Source organism: Rhinopithecus bieti, unplaced genomic scaffold, assembly GCF_001698545.2.
Source record: "Rhinopithecus bieti isolate Rb0 unplaced genomic scaffold, ASM169854v2 scaffold_42532, whole genome shotgun sequence".
NCBI lineage: Eukaryota > Metazoa > Chordata > Mammalia > Primates > Cercopithecidae > Rhinopithecus > Rhinopithecus bieti.
Window position 1 is genome coordinate 2454160 of NW_016818301.1, and position 21469 is coordinate 2475628.

The window sequence follows — 21469 nt, forward strand, 5'->3', positions numbered from 1 at the left end:
TGCCCCTCCCCCTAAAAAAGGAGAGAGCCTCAGAGGCTCAGGGAGGCTAAGGGACTTGCCTAGGTACAGGGCTTCCCGGGAACATCCTTGCCAACGTGCAGGTGCAAGAGCACAAGAACGAAAGAAGAGCCCACCATCCTCAGCATCCAAGATAACAAGAGATCAAGTCTGGCATCAGAAACATCGCCCCGCCCAGCCCCACAATGAAGAAATACCCAGAAGTGACGGTGTTCTAAATGCAAGAAGGATCATCAGAGAGGGGAAGGCCACTGTGCTGGAGCTACAGTGATGAGCCCCAGGAAGGTGATCCCCACATACTTCTACCCCTGGGGTGGCACACAGCCTAGACTAGAACAAACTCTCATCCTGATCCTAACAGCCCCCGGGCTGCATCTGGTACACGACACTCACACGTGTGCACACTCTACAAATGGAAAACCCAAAGCTTCTATTTGTCTAGGTCAGTGGTCAAGGACCCCTTTGAGAACTTGTGAGAGGCGGTGAATGCATACCCAGTAGGGGGCTCGCAGAGACTCTGCAGTGCGGTGCATGGACTTTTAGGAGTCCCCTGGTCACAAGCTCAAAGGTAATGGGGCACTAGAGTGGCCTCCTTTTCTACCAAGGCAACATGAACAAAGACTTGAGGCGAGATCTCTTCCTTCGTCACCCTCCGGAGGGTTAAGCAGAATCTCACTGAGGAAGCAAAGCTGTGGGCTGAATAGCCCAACAGTGAGAGTCCACATGGCACGGGAGGGAGGCTGACTCTTCTGCGCTGCTCTGGGGTGCCCTGGACTCCAGGAACAAGAAGCCCAAAACTGGCCGGGCGCGGTGGCTCAAGCCTGTAATCCCAGCACTTTGGGAGGCCGAGACGGGCGGATCACGAGGTCAGGAGATCGAGACCATCCTGGCTAACACGTTGAAACCCCATCTCTACTAAAAATACAAAAAATTAGCCGGGCGAGGTGGCGGGCGCCTGTGGTCCCAGCTACTCGGGAGGCTGAGGCAGGAGAATGGCGTGAACCTGGGAGGCGGAGCTTGCAGTGAGCTGAGATCCGGCCACTGCACTCCAGCCCAGGCGACAAAGCAAGACTCCGTCTCAAAAAAAAAAAAAAAAAAAAAAAAAAAAAAAAAAGAAGCCCAAAACTGAAGGGTGAACAGTCTCTCCTCCCTACATTTCCATCCCTTGGTCCAATTCTCAACTGAGCCAGCACACAGCCAGCCCTGGGCACATAGAAGGCATGGCAGGCAGTGCCAAGCTTTCCAGAGAAGCATCCCAGAGCCTCCTGCATTCCCCGGGGGAAATGATCAAATACAAGTGAGGATGAAATCCACTTATTTCACACTTTACAGAAAAATTAACTTACCACTCCTAGACTGGGTTATGGCAGCACCCTTGTCTGAAAGGCTGGCCAACCCCAGTGTCCTTGAGCAGGGAGCCTGGCCGACAGGACGACCTTACCACGTCCTTCCCCAGAAACGTGACTACTGCTTACCTTACCACCCACCAAGCAGCGCTCCTTTGCCCAGGCCACAGTCTGGTTTGAAAGTGGCCAAAGCTGTTAGCTGCACATGAGAGAAGGAAGCAGCAGTAGCCCCTGCCCTAGAGAGCTGCCAGATTTGGGCCATGCCATCCTGCCCTGGACAGAGCCCCAGGCTCCCTCCCCACCTTCCCCCTCCAAGATGTGTGCATAGAGACTTGCACACACACAGATACGCATGCACAAAGACACGTGCAAAGATTTGTGCACACAGAGGTGCAGAGACATGCACACAGACCTGTGCACACAGACAGGCACATACACAAACACACACCCACAGATGCCTGCACACAGGCACCCCAGAGGATGCTGGGATATGGCCGAATGTGATACTCCAGAGTCAGGCCAACCTGGAGGTAAGCACTGGATTCTCCTCACTGGTTCAGGAAATCTGGCAAATTATTTAAATGTCCTGAACCTCCCTTTCTTCATCTGTACAATGGGAATGAAAAAGCCCACCTCCCAGGACCCTGCTGGCAATTAAATAATGGTCACTTGCACTTTATTCTGAGTGCTTTTCACCAGGAATCTCACTTTACCACACAGCATCCTTGTGAGGTAGGTTCTACTGGTATCCTGTTTTGCAGATGGGGAAACTGAAGGCCAGAAGGCTTACTTGCTGAAGGACACACAGGTAGTAGCTGCTGGTGTCTGTACCCTGCAGGTCTCACTTGGGGCTCCGGGTCTTCCATGCCTAACCACTCTGCTCCACTGCCTCTAGGGGTGCAATAAGACAGCGAATGCACACAGAGCATCTGGCAAGCCTCCACGTAGGACCTGGTCAACAGCAGTTGCTCCATGATCAGGAAAGGGAAACGCAGAGGTGGACCCGTAAGCTTTCCAGTCGCCCAGGGCCAAAGCAGCAGTATCTGCCCTCCTGGCTGCTACCAACTCCCTTCAGCAGACTCACTTTTAACCCAATTTCTCTAAGATAACAGTGCCGGGAGGTGGAAGAGTGTTATCTCCAAACCCTTACCCCTCCCAGCTGTCTAGATCGCCCTGAACAGCCAGGAATTTAATGAGCCTGGAGTTGTCTCTGACTCCCAACCACAACCAATTCGGAATGCCCCAGGTCCTGCAGCACAACAAAGGCTGCCCTGCAAAGCCCCGGAAGAGCCTGCGAACCCTGCCGGGTCCGCAATAGAGCATCACATTCTTCAGATTCTTGTGTAAAAGCCAGAAGTAAGGCAAGGGGGTGGGGGTGGGGGGCTCTAATTTCAACCTGAGGGTCATTAAAGCCTGTGACTTGTATTAAAAGGGAAGAGACCCATCCCTCTGTACTATGCTGGTCCTCCAAGGTGTATGATACTGCACAGGTCTGCACACCCGGACCTCACAACCCAGAAGCGCCCTCAGCCTAGTGTCTCCCCTTTGAGGACATCAAGGCTCCAGGACACACAGCGGGTCAATGGCAGGAGGGATTCTGCCAGACTGATCTCCAGCATCATACTGGTGGCCACTATGTCTTTCTGTCTAACATAGGTTTAAAGTTCTAGCCAGAGAGTCCACAGAACTAACCCCAGGTAGAGTTCAGGGGAGACGTCGAGGTGCTGATGGAGACTTGTGAATTCCACAGTGCTCAGCAGCAAGTAATTAATCTCATGACGAGGCATTTTTCATGAGCACTTGGCATTATATACCCACCTCCCCCTCGCCCTGGCAAAGGCAGGAAACAGTGGGTGGCAGGCCGGCTCTGGGCAGAAGGCGGGCTGAGAACGGCATGCTGGTGGGCTAGGAAGGTACGAGGGGGTGGTATCCATTCTTCAGAGGGAGAACAGCAAAAATCCAGGTTCCCCACAAGGACCAGGCTGACCAGACCTCACACCAGCCTGTCAGCCCTCACCTGCTGTCTACCCGACAGGTCTCTTAGGATGGAACAGGGAAGGCTGTAATTTACACCTGGTGCCATAAAGCCAACTAGGTAATGCAACCACTGCTGTGTGGCTATGCATGGAAGTCTACAAAAACCCAGTCTCACAACTATTGCCCATAAAGTGGTTGAAGTGGGATGAGAAGGCAGGAGAGGCGATGGAAGTAGATATGGAAAATAACTGGCCTGAAAATGAGGCGCTGGGAGAGGATCTTAGATCACTCACTTTGCTACCTGGGGCTAGTCACGTAGGTTTTCTTGGAGTCTCAACATTCCCAGCTACAAAATAGGAACACTAATACTGCCACCTTCATGGGATTGAGAGACTCTTGTTGCAGTAACCCGAAAGTGACTTTAACCTTTATAACGTGATAGAAAAATTAGACTGAAAATTGTAAACGGATAAAAATATATAACCTGGCACGGTGCCAGATAAACTGTGGACAGATAAGACATATAAACAATAAAGTTCAACTTTATTGAGCGTCAAAATCCTCTGTGGCATTTCTTATTTTCCTCATTCCATAGATAAGGAAAACTGAGGTACAGAAAGACGACATGACTCACTCAAGGTTAAAGGGCCTGCAAGTGCAAGAACCAGGATTAGGGCAGATGGTCTGAGTCCAGAGCGCCTGCCTATTTACCTAAGCACCAGACACACGCCCATCATGCTGGCGAGGCTCAGAAGCCAAAGAAATAAAGCCACCTACCCAGGGCACATCAGGGTCTGTGCCCCCTGCATTCTGGTATGAATATCCTCACCTGTCTCTCAAGCATGTATCAAGTACTCACCATGGGCAAGGCACCATGCTAGGGTTCTGGCGGCAAGGCCTCTAAAAGGGGAAGCGAGACCAGCACATAAGCCAGCACAGAGAATTGCTAAGACATGAAGCAGTCTGCTGGGGACAGTGGCATAAGCGAAGTATTCGGCAATGCACACTTGAACCGTAGCCATCCAACACTCGGGCCAGCAACTGGGAGTTTAGGTTAGAGTCCTGCACCAGCTTTCTACAACTGTTCCTCTTTACCGCTGTCAAAAGGGCTTATGACTTAACAGAGGGGAGGAGCCACCTCCAAGAACAATTGGCCCACAGGCACCGGGCAGAAGGCAGGGGGCAGCCCCGGGTACTCAAGTGTTTTGATCAGAAGTAGAACCCCGGAGCAGAGAGTAAAGTGGGACAAAAGGAAAAAGCGATGGTGAACCGGGGTGGGGAGTGGGGGGCGGGAAGCAGGGCAGGAGGGGCACTGATACTTATCGGGAGTCCATCATGAACTAGACACTGCTGAGTGCATTTCATACTTCAGCTACCCAGAGAACACGGACAGATAGTTCTATGAACCAGAGTTTACAGATGCAGAAACTGGAGCTCAAAGCAATTAAACAACTGGTAGAGTACCGTCCTGGAGGGCTCGTCCCCTGGACCTGAAGGCATCAACAGAATGTCCCTGGATCAGAGAACCCTCTGCTGACACAAACCCACTCCTCTACTCCCTTCTTCCCTGTTATGGATTGAATTGTGTCCCTACCAAAAATATCCATCATGTTGGAGCCCTAACTCCCAGTACCGCAGAATGTGACTGTGGTATTTGAGGACAGGGCCTTGGAAGAGGTAATTAAGTTAAAATGAGGTCCTTCGGGTAGGCCCTAATCCCATGGCTGGTGTCCTTATAATACAAGGAAGAGACACCAGGCGTGTGCGTGCACAGAGAGAAGACCACGTGAGGACACAATGAGAGGACGGCTACCTACAAGCCAAGGAGAGAGGGCTCAAAGGAAACCAAGCCTGTCCACACCATCGTGGACTTCCAGTCTCCAGAACTGAGAGAATAAATGTCTGCTGCTTAACCACACAGTCTGGCACTTCATCATAGCAGCCTGAGCAAATTTTTTTTTTATTATTTATATTTTTATTTTGAGACAGGGTTTCACTCTTGTTGCCCAGGCTGGAGTGCAATGGCGCCATCTCGGCTCACCACAACCTCCGCCTCCCAGGTTCACGCGATTCTTGCGGCCTCAGCCTCCTGAGTAGCTGTGATTACAGGTGCCCGCCACCACGCCTGGCTAATTTTTGTATTTTTAGTAGAGACAGGGTTTCACCATGTTGGTCAGGCTGGTCTCAAACTCCTGACCTCAGGTGATCCACACGCCTTGGCCTCCCAAAGTGCTGGGATTACAGGTGTAAGCCACCATGCCGAGCTGCCTGGGGAATTTATTACCTCTCAACATACCCCTCACCTGACTTGGGCTCTCTACAGCTCTTACTGTCTTGACCTACCTAGTAAGCATGTTTGATTATTGTCTGTTTCCGCCACTAGACAGGAAACTGCAGGGACTTCAGTTGCCTTACTCAATGACACGTCCCCGGAACCTAGAACAGTCTCTAGCAATTGACACATATTTAATGAATAAATAAATTGAATGAAAATGGGATGTAAACCCACCTGCTGCTTCTGAAGTCACCCACTCCCTGTCCCACACCCCACTTCCTGCTGCTTTCTCTATTCCTTGCATCCACCTCTCCTTCCTCCAATATAACAGCTACTAAATAATTTTAAATAGTATAAATTCAGACTGCGCGCAGTGGCTCGCGTCTGTAATCCTAGCACTTTGGGAGGTCGAGGTAGGAGGATCACTTGAACCCAGGTGTTCGAGACCAGCCTGGGTAACATAGCAAGACCCCATCTCTACCAAAAAATTTTAAAATCAGCCAGGTGTAGTGGCGTGTACCTATAGTCCCAGTTACTTGGGAGGCTGAGGTGGGAGGATCACTTGAGCCCAGGAGGTTGAGGTTGCAATAAGCTATGACTGTGCCACTGCACTCCAGCCTGGGCAAAAGAGTGAGACCCTGTCTCTTAAAAAAAAAAAAAAAAAAAAAAAAATTGACAGGTAATTAAAAAAAAAGTTAGGTTAAGATTTAGGTTGTGTTTTTGAGTTAGTATTTAACCATGGGAGGGTATTAAGGACTGACAGAGCTGTCCCAGTGAAACCTCAGGCCTGGTGCTGATCCAGGTCCCAAGAGCAGGCTGGAGGGGGGACGAAAGGAGTTCCGAAAATCTGCAAACACACAAGGGCAGCGGTGGCCACCGTGACCACCTGGGCCCCCAGACCTGTTTGTGCCCTTAGCCGGGTAGGGAGCAACAAGACTTTGGAACCTTTCCCATGAGAAAACGACTTCTCTCCTGCTGTCTAGGAAGACAGCAGAATTCAGGTCAGCTGGATTTGAGTGGGGAGCCGGGGTTAGGAAACATGGGTCTTGGACGCCGAAAGAGGCAACCACAACACCTGGCAGAGGAAGCCTTTCTCTGGAATGAAAGGAAATACCAGAGCAAAGGCAACTCTTGCATTCCAATTTCTAGCCCCTTGACCACCCATCTTCTCCCCTTAGGCCCACCCCCAAATACTCTCTTTCTACAAGCATCTGTCTGCTCAAAAGTAGCCACTAGGATTCTGAAACTTCCTCTTTACAACAAAACTAAACTGTTGCAACTTGTTGCTACCATTTTCACACCATCCTGGAAAACGCCGGGGGCCTCAGCAGAGCCCAAGTCGCCTGCCAATGGCCTTCCGACTTTGGAAGACCACTCCACCCCACTATCCTCCCCCTGCCCCTGCCCTCAGCTGCCCCTGCTCCACTGCCACCCTCGGTAGGGTCTCTCTCAGTAGGGCCAGGGGCTATTTCCCAAACCTCCCTGTTGTCAAGGTCTCTTGGAGACTTTTTCTCTCCCTCACTTCCTCCCAGTGGGTTTTCTGGCCAGGAGCCTTGGAAGTGGCAGGCACAGTGGAGGCGGGGTGAACAGGTTGAAGAGCTTCCTCCAAAAGCCCAGAAAGATCTCCCAGCTCCCTTGTTCCTAAGCTTTCTCACCACTAATGACAAAGTGGTTTTACCTGTTTTCCATCAGCCGTAATCGACTGGAATTGGGCATCCAAGCAGCCGCCATCTCCTCAGCCCCCTCAATCACAATCACACCAGAGTGAAGTGGCATGCTCCTAGGTCTACACTGCGAGCCCCTCCAGGACAGGGCCTGGAACCTCACATTCATCTGCATCCTGACCAGTGTGCCGTTTCTGGCCTAGATCTAGAACAGATGTACTGGATACGTTTGCTGAATTAATTTCCAAGAGTCAATAAAACCCATGGAACTTTCTGGCAACATGAAACATGGCCCCTCCCCTCAGTGGACATAAGTGGGTCATTAAATTATGAATCGTGGAGACCAGTGCAACATAGGAACTTCACATTATAGTACTAAGTAACTCAGAACACAGTCTCTGTTCTGCTTACAATTTTGTAAAATACATGTGTCTATGGACAGGAAACCCAGAAAAATGCAAAACAGTGGATGAGGTGCGGGGCAAATCTGCTTGTTGCCAGCTTTGTTGCAATAATGCTTGTGCAATAAACACCACATGCCCCCCTTATTTCTTTTTTACTTTAACAAGAGAAGAACTGGCTGGGTGTGGTGGCTCACACCTGTAATCCTAGCGCTTTGGGAGGCCGAGGCAAGTGGATCACCTGAAGTCAGGAGTTGAAGACCAGCCCGGTCAACATGGCAAAACCCTATCTCTACTAAAAATAGAAAAATTAGCCAGGTGTGGGTAGTTCACGCCTGTAACCCCAGCACTTTGGGAGGCCAAGATAGGTGAACCACCTGAGGTCAGGAGTTTTTGAGACCAGCCCGGCCAACATGACAAAACCCCATCTCTACTAAAAATACAAAAATTAGCCGGGCACGGTGGCATGCACTTGTAATCCCAGCTACTCGGGAGGCTGAAGCAGGAGGATTGCTCGAACCCGGGAGGTGGACGTTGCAGTGAGCCAAGATTGCGCCAGTACACTCCAGCCTGGGCGACAGACTGAGACTCTGTTTCAAAAAATAATAATAAATAAAAACAGAAGAACTGATTCTAATAACAATTAAGTCTCTCTCAATATTCCATGAAAAATCTCATTCCAAGACCTTTGGCTGGAAAAACATGCTGGCCACACAACCAGAGGGCGCAGGCAGCGTTCCCAGCATCTATCCCAAGGTGAGTGACCCGGGTGTGGAATCCTGCCCTCCCACATTTCCTGGGAAATGGGGCAAGGAAGCAAGCCTTCACGGGCCGCCTTGGCTTATGCAGAGGCTGGGTCTTAGCCGAAGGAGGAGAGGAAGCGTTTCACCAGCCCCAGGTGACTCACAGGGCCTTTGCCAACCTGAATCACCTCTGAACAAAGATCTGCCTGAGTCTGGGCAACTGAACGAGGTCCCACCCCTGCTCCCTGGACTTGCCACACCATGTCTCTACTTTATAATCTCAAAGCCTGCCTCCTTCAGGAAGCCTTCTCAGACTCCCCCATGCCTTCTCCCTGGGTTCCCAGCATCTGTATCTGGTGGGAGACCATCAGCAACCGGAGAGAAGGGCCCATGTTTCCTTTCCCTCCGTGTTCCCAGCACCCAACCAGTGCCTTGTACCTAGAATCAGTTCCAAGGAGTTACTACTGAATGACTATGGATCTGACGGGTGGATAGATGAGGGACGAACAGAACGCAATGGTTTCAAGTGGGCTGATGTCAAGAGCCCACGACGCAATATGATGGCAGGTCGTCTGGCTAGCTGGTTCCCCAGAGGGCACTACTCAGACAGGCACAGCAGTGCCTGGATTCATGCTAGGACCAGGGTCTTCCCACCTGCTCTCCCTTAGGTCCAACCATATTCATTTGAAAAATGGCCAGTGAGGTTAAAGGTGAAGTCAGTAGCCATCACTGCTGACCTGGCAACCCCGCTGTGGGTTGCCAACTGCTGTATGAGAGATCCCATTCTGCTGCAGCCCAACGTTCTCTCTGCACATTGAATGAATGCTCAGCCACTGGCGAGGGTGGAGGCCTCAAGGACCAGCCCAACTGCTCACCGCCAAGTGAGGAAACACAAGTCCAGGAGTGCAGGGCGTCTCCAAGGCCACAGAGAGTCAGGAGCTGGAGCACCCAAGTTTGAATCCCTGCACAGTACCCCCATCTGCAAAATGAGGATAAGTCCCTACCTTATGGAAACAAGAGAAGAATTAAATGAGATAATCCATGTAAAAGCCCTAGCAATGGCCAAGTGTAGGTGCGGTGGTGGCTCATGCCTATAATCCCAGCACATTGAGAGGCCAAGGCAGGAGGATCACTTGAGGCCAGAAACTTGAGATCAATCTGGATGACACAGTGAGACCCCATTTCTATTTTTCAAAATGTAAGTTAAAATTTTTTAAATAAAAGATAATAAATTTTTAAAAGTATCAGCATGGTACCCAGTACATACAAGTGCTCAATAATTTCTTTTTTTTTTTTGAGACAGAGTTTTGCTCTTGTTGCCCAGGCTACAGTGCAATGATGCAATCTCAGCTCACTGCAACCTCCGCCTCCCAGGTTCAAGCAATTCTCCTGCCTCAGCCACTCCAGTAGCAGGGATTACAGGCATGCACCACCACACCTGGCTAATGTTGTAATTTTAGTAGAGATGGGGTTTCACCATGTTGGCCAGGCTGGTCTCGAACTCCTGACCTCAGGTAATCCACCCACCTCGGCCTCCCAAAGTGCTGGGATTACAGGCATGAGCCACCACACCCGGCCAATAAAGTTTAATAATTATAATTAATAGCAAGGCTGTGATGTGACCCAGACAGCAGCTCTTCCTCCCTTCCATGCCCACCTTCCCATCCTCCCTCCTCCTCTCAGGCAATCCTAGCCTCCAGGAACTTGGCTCAAGATGCTCAGATGTCTCCAGTGACTCAGGGTAGCATGGGCTTCCCTCAGTATCCCAACTCCCTGTTGGAGGATAAGGCTGCTTGGTGACAGTGACCGTCTGTCAGTCCTCCATCCCTGCTGAGCTCCACCAAGACAGCACAGTGCAGACCACATAACTGGAGCTTAGGGAGTCTCTGTGGACTGATTTGGCAGAGGGCAACTCCCTTATACCCAATACTTGGTTCTTAAATATAAAAAATAAAAACTCAAAAATGCCTCCCTACCACCTTTCTCCTCCCAGGGATTCCCCCCTCAGTGTTCTGTAAAATGAAGAGGTCACTAACCAGCATTCAAAAGCTTTTGGTTGTCTAGGCTTCCCTGTCACAGGCTTAGAAGTGAAGACACCAGCCAGGCACAGTGGCTCACGCCTGTAATCCTGGCATTTTGGGAGGCCGAGGCAGGTGGATCACCTGAGGTCTAGAGTTTGAGACCAGCCTAGATAGCATGGTGAAACCCGTCTCTACTAAAAATACAAAAATTAGCTGGGCGTGGTGGTGCACACCTGTAATCCCAGCTACTCGGGAGGCTGAGGCAGGAGAATCGCTTGAACCCGGGAGGCGGAGGTTGCAGTGAGCCAAGATTGTGCCACCACACTCCAGCCTAAGCGAAAGAGCGAGACTCTACCTCAAAAAAAAAAAAAAAAAAAAGAAGTGAAGACACCAATGAGACCTGAACCCCATTTGCGCAACAAGGACTAGGAGCTGATTCTAACTGTCCCAAACATAGAGTTACAGCCTGGGGACAGAAATGAAAGAAGACCCTGCCTTTGACCTCCTCATCCACGTAGGACAGTGAGTTCTCAAATCTTCTCCCCCATTCTGGCCCAGTTAGATTAAGTCACCCAAACTGTCCCAAATGCCTCGTTCTTTGTGTTTATCAGACAGGAAGCTGCCTCCTCTAGCTCAGTGACTTAATGTGAAACACAGGAAACACGGTGGCTTTTGAACATAGACAATTCTAAATAAAGGTGCCTCTATTGCTTTGTAACAGCCTTTCTAAAATACATATATATATATATACTTAAACCAGCTCAGATCAGTATAACGAGATGAACTGTACTGCATGGGAAAAGGATGCAAAAGTTGCAGGCATCAGAAACCCCAGCATCAATGCCGGGGGTGGGTTCCAGCAGGTTCCTCAGTCATCTTAATCATCACACCTTGTTATCAAGCGACAGGCTTGTTGGATAAATATGAAATCTTTAAAACTTGAACCTGGCCGGGCGTGGTGGCTCACGCCTGTAATCCCAGCACTTTGGGAGGCCAAGGCAGGCGGATCATGAGGTCAGGAGATGGAGACCATTATGGCTAACACGGTGAAACCCCGTCTCTATGAAAAATACAAAAAAATTAGCCAGGCATGGTGGCGGGCACCCTGTAGTCTCAGCTACTTGGGAGACTGAGGCAGAAGAATGGTGTGAACCCGAGAGGCGGAGCTTGCAGTGAGCCGAGATGGTGCCACTGCACTCCGGCCTGGACGACAGAGCAAGACTCCATCCCAAAACAAACAAACAAACAAAAAAAAACTTGAACATGTATTTTCTACTACCCAAGGAGAGATGATGTTATTGTTAATATGAAGAAAAGGAGAAGCTGGACGAGGTGGCTCATGCCTGTAATCCCAGCACTTTGGGAGGCCAAGGCAGGTAGACTGCTTGAGCTCAGGAGTTTGAGATAAGCTTGGGCAATATGGCAAAACCCCATCTCTACCAAAAAAAAAAAAAATTAACCAGGCGTGGTGGTGCACGCCTGTGGTCCCAGCTACTTAGGAGGCTGAGGTGGGAGGAATGCTTGAGACGGAGGCTGAGACTGTAGTGAGTTTTTATCGCACCACCACATTCCAGCGTGGGCAACACAGCAAGACGCTGTCTCAAAAAAAAAAAAAGGAGAGAGATGAAGGGGAGGAAGAGGAGGACCAGACCACTTCACATCCATTTATAATGCTAAGAAAGAGGCTTCTCCATGGTGCAGATGAGAAAACTAAGGCGAGCAGCAGGACAAAAGGCGGGGGGTCTGGTCCTAGCTCTGCCTGATCCCAAAGCTTTGTTTTGTTCCCTCCCACGCATTTTGTGTTGAAAATACAACAAATTATCACCCAAGACATTAAGCGACCTAAAGTTACTAGAAATCAGGGCTGGCTGAGGACAGTGGGCAGCGGTGTGGCTTTCTGAATGGCCCACCCTGCTGCCTGGCGCCACCCCATGTGAAATATTGATTTTTCGAGCTGTGGGAACTTTCAGCTCAAGTGGCCACGTCCAGCTGGAAGAAGTTCAGAGAAACCCAAAACACTTCCCACCCCATTCCTTAACCCTAGTGCCCCCCGCCAAAAAACAACAAAAAAGACGAAGAGAGTAGAAGAATAGACTCTTAAGGAAAGATTAAAGGAGCTAAGTATGTGTTGCTTTGCTAAACGGGGAATAAACATCAAAAAAAAAAAGGGAGAGTCACCATTTAGAAAACACATTTAAATGAAGCCTCCTGATTTGGGAAGGCACTGGGATGAGTGAAACCAGGGGCCAAGGTTTTCTACTGACTCACAGAATGAGCTTGGGCAAATCACTTTTTCTCTAATTAGGAAAAAAAAAAAAAGAAATGTTATTTTAATTATTCCCAACATCGCTTCCAGCCAGGCATTCTATAATTCTAAACCCAGTAGGGAGGGTTTTCATTGTTGTTGCTGATTTTTCTTTTAAGCAGGGGATCATTTCAAATGAGAGGTAAAATGAAAGAAGAAAGGCTCTTCTTTCTAAGGCCCACGTTCCCAAAATGTAAACGTCCTTTTGATGAGTAGCAACCTACTCAAGGAGATTAGCTTCGAGCTCCCCAACACATTAAAAATTGTACAGAGAGGCCAGGCGCAGTGGCTCACGCCTGTAATTCCAGCACTTTGGGAGGCCGAGATGGGCGGATCACAAGGTCAGGAGATGGAGACCATCCTGGCTAACGTGGTGAAACCCCATCTCTACTAAAAATACAAAAAAATTAGCTGGGTGTGGTGGCAGGTGCCTGTAGTCCCAGCTACTCAGGAGGCTGAGGCAGGAGAATGGCGTGAACCTGGGAGGTGGAGTTTGCAGTGAGCCAAGATAGCACCACTGCACTCCAGCCTGGGCAACAGAGCAAGACTCTGTCTTAGAAAAAAAAAAAATTTGTACAGAGAGACATCATGCTTGGTCCAAGAAGGGGAGACAGGGACCTCCCTGAGAAGCCCCCTTTCTCCTCTGGGACATATCACAAGGATGATAAGGGCCTCTGACTGGTACCAAGGAAGAGACTCGAGGGTGGGGGAGATCAGCTACCTGTAACCCCACTACAGGCCTCAGCCCAACCTGCGTGGCAGGAAGCCACACCTTTCGGGAAGGCCATGCAAGGCTCCCTCCAGCCACAGCAGGAGGGTCCCGGACTAGAGATGCAGACAGCCACTGAGGGACTCCCAGCTGCTCCAGTGCTCGGCAGAAGTCCAGCCAAGGGCTTTCTCTGGGGACACCTGCCCGGTTACTGAATCATCTCAGGCTCAAGAAGCTAATCGTGGGAATGGGAACCTGAGTAATTCCAACAGAAGCCTGCCTAGGTTACTTTTTAAAGAGACATGCATTAGACCGAGTAGGCAGCTCCCCTCCTGCCTCCCAAATATTTGGTGCCATCTAAGCACAAGAGATGGGGACTGGGTATAGATACAGGCCACCTGCCCATGCAGTGACAGTCCCATTTTAGAGCCGGGCTCATAGTGTGTACTCATGTGTGACTCACACCATTCTCCAAGGAGGCCCGGAGGCTGCTTTGCAGGACCTCAGGACCCTGACGGGGTCTTCCAGACCTCGCTCAGGAAAGGAGTCAACCGGGCACAACAGCAGCGCCGGCAGCTCCTCCCAGGGCCCACACCATCCAAGGTGAAAGACAGCCGTCCTTGAGAAGAGGGGCAGTGCCCTCCGATTCAAAACACTCCTCTGATCACATCTTCTCAAGAATTTGGGCTTTTCCAGTGTTGTTATACATAAAAACCACAGGCCAGATGTCTCAGGGGAAACTGGGGACAGAGTGGGAAGGGACATAATAGTGGATGCAACGACCCCAAGTTAAAAAAGAACGCTGGGTGGCGGGCTGCAGTGGCTCACGCCTGTCATCCCAGCACTTTGGGAGGCCGAGCGGGGTGGATCCCCTGAGGTCAGGAGCTCGAGACCAGCCTGGCCAACATGGTGAAACCATGTCTCTACTAAAAATACAAAAATTAGCCAGGTGTGGTGACGGGTACCTGTAATCCCAGCTACTTGGGAGGCTGAGGCAGTAGAATCGCTTGAACCTGGGAGGCGGAGGTTGCAGTGAGCCGAGATCACACCATTGCACTCCAGCCTGGGCAACAGAGTGAGACTCCGTCTCAAAAAAAAAAAAACAAGCCAGGTATGTGAGGGCCTGGGTTGGGGTTCAGGTTGGGGTGGGTTCCCTAGGGCAGGATAGCTTATGATTTGGAGCCAAGCGAATTATGGAAACCTTGCAAGAGGGATCCCAAAACGCTTTCCACACACACACGCAGGCTTTCTCTTCTCATACAGCAAAGAAAAATCAATCATCTACCATTTCCCAGAATATGAGGAAGTGGATCAGAAGGGACTTCTGTTTAAGGGGTTACTCTAGTGATGTGACATCATGGGAAGAAAACAGGACCCCAAGGTTTCAAGCACAAAGACCCTTCCCTCCTTCCTTGTACAAGGTAGGCATTCCGTATGCAATATGGAATCTAAAGCAATGCACTTTAAAGTTGAAACCTACAGATTGGCCAGCTGGACCTCTTATTTTATAGTTAAGAAAATGAGAAATAGCTGAATTTTTGATTCTTTAAGGACAATATGGCCCGGCGCAGTGGCTCATTCCTGTAATCCCAGCACTTTGGGGAGAAGAAGCGGATGGATCACCTGAAGTCAGGAGTTTGGGACTAACCTGGGCAACATGGTGAAACCCCATCTCTAATAAAAATACAAAAAAATTAGCTGGGCGTAGTGGCGCACACCTCTAATCCCAGCTACTCAGAAGGCTGAGGCAGGAGAATCGCATGAACCCGCGAGGTGGAGGTTGCAGTGAGCAGAGATCGATCATGCCACTCCAGCCTGGGCAATAGAGCGAGACTCCATCTCAAAGGAAAAAAAAAAAAAAGTATTCAGTGAAATGTACTGCTCACTCCCTGTTGCCTATGCAACCACCATTACCAGGGTCTCAATATCTTTCCAGAAATACTGCATGCACAGAGCGGAGTTTACATACCATGTTTTACACAAAACGAAGCACCATTTACACTACATTGCGTCTGGTGTTTTTCACTTACAACACAGCTTGCAGAGCACGCCCTATCAGTACATATGGATTGACCTCATTTTTCAAAGGGCTGCAAGGATTTCCACTGTACAGCTGTACCATGATTTAGTTGACCTTTTTAATAGAGAGCTTGTTTCCTGTCATTTTCTATGTCAATGCGGAGATGAAGATTCTCAGATATTCCCTTTAGCACATCTGAGTTTATCTGTGAGATAAATTCCTAGAATGCACTCAGAAGGAGTATGCTTTGACAGATACTGCCAAACAACTTTCTTTTTTTATTGTTGTTGTTTAATGTAATAGAGACAGAGTCTCCCTATGTTGCCCAGGCTGGTCTCGAACTCCTGGGCTCAAGCAATCCTCCCCTCTTGGCCTCCCCAAGTGCTGGGATTACAGAAGTGAGCCAACATGCCCAGCCCCAAACGACCTTCTAAAAAGAGGGTTGTACAATATACGCTCCCATCAATAAGGTATCAGAGTGCTGGCCAGGCGTGGTGGCTCACACCTGTAATCCCAGCACTCTGGGACGCCAAGGCGGATGGATCACCTGAGGTCAGGAGTTCGAGAGCAGCCTGGCTAACATGGTGAAACCCTGTCTCTATTAAAAATCCAAAAATTAGCTGGGCGTGGTGGCAGGTGCCTATAATCCCAGCTACTCAGGAAGCTGAGGCAGGAGAATGGCGTGAACCCAGGAGGCGGAAGTTGCAGTGAGCCGAGATCATGCCACTGCACTCCAGCCTGGGCAACAGCGAGACTCCGTCTCAAAAAAACAAACAAAAAAAAGAGTGCCTAGGAAATTAAAATTACTTGATTTTGCTGGGCATGGTGGCTTATACCTATAATCCCAGCACTTTGGGAGGCTAAGGCAGGTGGATCACCTGAGGTCAGGAGTTCGAGACCAGCCTGGTCAACATGGCGAAACCCCATCTCTACTAAAAATGCAAAAACTAGCTGGGTGTGGTGGTACACCCCTGTAATCCCAGCTACTCGGGAGGCTGAGGTGAGAAAATTGCTTGAACCCAGGAGGTGGAGGCTGCAGTGAGCCAAGATCACGCCATTGCACTCCAGCCTGGGCAACAGAGTGAGAACCCATCTCAAATAAATAAATAAATACATAAATAAATAAATTAAATTACCTAATTTTTCAGTTTCTCAGGCACTCCAATGCATAATTTGTGGGCACATAAACTGGTATGATGTCTCTGTAGGGAGATATGGTACCTCCTAGGAAATCAAACCTGACCAGGCACAATATTTCACACCTGTAACCCCAGCACTCTGGGAGGCTGAGGCAGGAGGGTTGCTTGAGCCCAGGAGTTTGAGACTAGCCTGGATAACACAGCAAGATCTCATCCCTACAAAAAACACAAAAATTAGCCGGGTGTAGTGATGTGCACTTGTAATCCTGGCTACTCAGGAGGCTGAGGCAGAGAATTCCTTGAGCCCAGGAATTTGAGGCTGCAGTGAGCTATGATGATGCTACTGCACTACAGCCTGGGCAACAGAGCAAGACGCTGCTTCAAAACAAAATCAAAAAACACAAAGGAAATCAAACCTCCCCTTGCCCAGAGCCAGGGTTGGAAGCAAGGTCTCCAGTCACCTAAGTCCAGTGCTCTTCCTGTATCACCGTTTGGCTGTCTCCCAGACCACAGGAAACCACATGTTTGAACTAAAACCACAGTCTGCACACCTTCTGTCCCAGCCGGGACCCTGTGAAGAGATTACTCAGCACAAACTCATCACCAAGTGCATCCAAAAGCATCAGCAGATGGGCCTCATAGCCACTTGCCTATTCACCATTCGGGCATCACAGTCCACAGCCGCAATATACGCATACCTTATTGTGCATAGAGGCAGAAAGAACATGGAGCTAGAAGCCAGGAAAACAATCTATCCTCCACCCTCATCCCCGCCCCCTCAACCTGATAACCCAGGGAGTTAAGACTGATCATTTATACTAAAAAAAAAAAAATGTGGGCGGGGGGCCGCGTGCAGTAGCTCACGTCTGTAATCCTAACACTTCGGGAGGCCGAGGCGGGTAGATCACCTGAGGTCAAGAGCTCAAGACCAGCCTGGCCAACATGGTGAAACCCTGTCTCTACTAAAAATACAAAAAAATTAGCCAGGTGTGGTGGCGGGCACCTGTAATCCCAGCTATTCGGGAGGCTGAGGCAAGAGAATTGCTTGAACCCAGGAGGCGGAGGTTGCAGTAAGCCAAGATCGTGCCACTGCACTCCAGCCTGGGTGACAGAGACCTTGTCTCAAAAAAAAAAAAAAAGTGGGGAGGGGTGCTGGGCATAGTGGCTCACGCCTATAATCCTAGCACTCTGGGAGGCCGAGGCAGGTGGATCACTTGAGGTCAGAAGTTCCAGACCAGCCTAGTCAAAATGGCAAAATCCCATCTCTACTAAAAATACAAAAATTAGCCAGGTGTGGTGGCAGGCACCTGTAATCCCAGCTACTTGGGAGGCTGAGGCAGAAGAATCACTTAAACCTGTGGGCAGACGTTGCCGTGAGCTGAGATTATGCCACTGCACTCCAGCCTGGGCAACGAGAGTGACACTCATCTAAAAAAAAAAAAAAAATCACATACAAGCCGAGTACGGTGGCTCACACCTGTAATCCCAGCACTGTGGCAGAGGCCAAGATGGGCAGATCACCTGAGGTCAGGAGTTCGAGACCAGCCTGGCCAACATGGTGAAACCTCGTCTCAACTACAAATACAAAAACTAGCGGGGTGTGGTGGTGGGCACCTGTAATCCCAGCTACTCAGGAGGCTGAGGCAGGATAATTGCTTGAACCCAGGAGGAGGTTGCAGTGAGCCAACGTCACGCCATTGCACTCTAGCCTGGGCAACAGAGCACGACTCTGTCTCAAAAAAAAAAAAAAAAAAAAATATATATATATATACACACACACATACACACACACACATATACAGCCACTACATAACAGGCCATGTACATACTTTATTTCTTTCAGTTCACGCATCTTACCCAAAGGGTAGGATCTTGATTCCCGTATTACACATGAGCACATTCAGGCTGTGAGGCTAAGTGACTTGCCTAAGGTCACAAAGCTAGTAAGCGGCAGGGTTAGGATTTGAACTCGGCCTATTTCCAAAGCTCACGTTCTTTCCACTATCCCACTCTTCTCAGCTCTAAAAGTGGGATTCAGTAAGACACAGGAGCAGCACTGCCAGGGTTCTATTCTTTTGTCAGCAGAGGACTCCAGCCCAGGGTCTCAGCACACCAAGGGTTAAGGCTGAGAGGCAGTGACTCTCTAGGGCTGCACAAAGGGAAATGCACTTCCTGCCCCAGCAGGCAGAGATGCTGTTTTATGCTCAGTAAATTAGGACGTTTGTTTAATTAAGACGACACACAACGACACACAGATTTTGTTATTCTAAATATTTTTGGAACATAATGCTTGGGAGGAAGCTGTCAAGGCATGGGTTTTTTGGGTTTTTTTTTTTTTTCTCTTCTTCCTTTGCTTTGGGTTTCTCTCTCTCCCTCTCCAAGAGAAGGGTACAGCCAGGCTCCGGCCAGGCTCGGAGGAAAACGACAGCCAACCCCTCCTCTCCTTTTGAAATAAAGATGTCAAGCTGGTAAGGGCTGTCTTAAGTACTTTATTGAAGAATTAGCTAGAAGAGGAAGTAAAGGAAGAACAGCCAGGCTGATTTCTAGCAATACCCTACCAGGCTACACAACAATGCTGCATTTTTTAAGAGTGTTTTTCTTCTTTTAAAGAGCTAACAGATCCTTGTTTTGTTTTTTCTGGAGGAAGAGCGGGCAAAAGGCAGGCTGTGATTAACATGCGTCCTTCATCCTACAAGAGAGAAGTTGTCCCATCTCCAACCCCTTAGGTTAAAAAGTTTAAAAATAAAAGCAAGAAAGCCAGGGCCCTGATCTTCTCTCTCCTCTACCCTGCTGAACCTTTCAGATGAGCAGCCTTACAGAATGCTGCTCTTTTCTCCCGGACTGGAGAGCTCCCCAAACCGAGCCTGCCAATGCCGGCTCTCCAGACACCTGGATCTGTCCACCTGCGCTGCCAGGGCTTGCTGAGTATGAAGACTGAAGTTCTTTGGTGTCACCCCACAGTCATCTAGGGCGCAGTGGCTCTCAAATTACACTAAGCAATCTCTCCATGTTTTTAATTACCCTCCAATTACCCACAAAGAGGCTCCTCACTTTCCAACACCGCACGCTTGCCTCAGTTTGCCAAACCTGCAATGTGCTTCTCCCTCGTAGCAGCTCCCTCCTTGTCCCAGAGAAGTGGCCCCTCTCAGCCTTGAAATCCCTCGAGTCCTTTGTCTATGGCATACTCGGGACACACATCACAGGCTGTCTTTGTATTTCACTCGTTCTGCCACTTTCCCCTTGAGGACTGTAAACTCCCCAAGGGCAGAGGCAGGGCCCGGGATTTCACAGGGCAGTCTGGCTCCCTTCTCCCAATCTCCATGACTCACAGTACCTTTCCCGGGTCCCTGTCATCTCCACCTCACGCTAGACTCATCTACGGATTTGTCTCAGTTCTCCCCTAAGTGCCCATGGGCACGGGCCAGGTCTTACTCAACCTCCTATCCCCCACCACCTGCCAGAGTCCCGGGCACAGAGAGGGCAGTTAAATATTTGCTCAATTACACATCTGTGTCCCCTTCCCCCCACATAGCAGCCTTGTATATAAACTGACTATTATTAATTGAGTGATTGTCTCAAAAGGCCTCCCTCCTTACCAAAAAGGGACTCCTAAGCCATCAGGTGAGCCAAACACTGGCCCAGACAGTGGAGTTAGAATGGCCACAGTGTTGCACTGCATGGAGAAGGAGCCAAGGTTCTCTTCCCTTTCCACCGTTACTCAACAGTTACTTTGAAATCCTGTTAAACCCAGAAAAGGGCGCAGTGAACCGAAAAGTGGCTGGGCCTCTCAACTGCCCGGTGGAGAGAGCGCCTGCCTCCACGACCTGGCACTTCCCAAGGAGTCTTCTCTCCACACCGGCTGGGTGGGGCCGAACGTTCACCCTGCCCCGCACCTCAGGACAGCCGGCAAGCTAGTGCTGGGGGTGCTGCCTCTCAGTTTGAAACAGCGGGGCTTCCCTGGGGAAATGAGGATGCCGCCGTCCTGTCTCCTGCGCGTGGCCCCAGAACAGGATGGGGTGGGGGGGGGGACTCCAGCACAGGGAAGCGGGTGCGGGGAGTGGAGAATAGAAAACTCCGATCTGGCTCAAACAGGAAAGATGCAATCGCCCAGGCCTGGTCGTAACGGCAGAGCCAGCTGCCCCCGCGCCCCGCCTGGGCAGGATGGCCCCTGGGTGCGGTGGAATCAGGTGCACGCCTGGGCGGCCCCGACTGCTGCTGCATTCCGGGCCTCCCTCCCCCGGGGAACAGAAGTCGGAGGTCGAGGGCTGGAGCAGGGGCTGGGGGTGGCCCTTCCTGCCTCGCGCCCAGGTCCCCGTCGGGTCCTCCTTGTCCGGACGGCCGCCGCACCTCCCCCTGGCCCTCCTCGGCCAGCCTGACGGCAGCGGGCTAATGAGGAAGTCGGCCGCGGAGGCGGAAACCGGGCCGGGTGCAAGGTCTGCATCGGGACGGTCCGACTCTGACTCAGGAGGACGCCCTGACAGCTGCCAAACGGTGCCCGCTGCCCGTTACCTCCGTGCCTCAGACGCCAGGAACTTCCACGGGAGCGGCTGCCCCGGGCTCCCAACCCGTGAGCCTGCGTCCCAAGAGCCGCGGCTCCCAGAAGGGGTTAAAAAGTTTGCCAGAGTCGGGCCTGGGCGAGGCTACGCGAGGGCGGGGCGCGTGCCCCAGCGGCAGGGGGAGGTCAGCTCCGGTGCCCAGTCCTGGGACCGCACCGGGGGACACGAGGGTCGCCGGGGAGCGCGGGTCCCGAGGCCGCCCCTGCACCCCGAGGCCTCGCTGCCGCCGGCGCCCTCCCCGAGTTCCCGCGCGGGGGTCCCGGTCCCCTGGGAAGGATGCGGTGCCGGGCACCGG

General features: G+C 50.7%; 1 protein-coding gene across 2 annotated transcripts in view; it reads right to left on the reverse strand.

Moving 5' to 3' along the window:
* MYH9 (myosin heavy chain 9) overlaps positions 1 to 21469 on the reverse strand; it is a 108907-nt gene that overhangs the window by 86494 nt on the left and 944 nt on the right. The window lies entirely within an intron of this gene.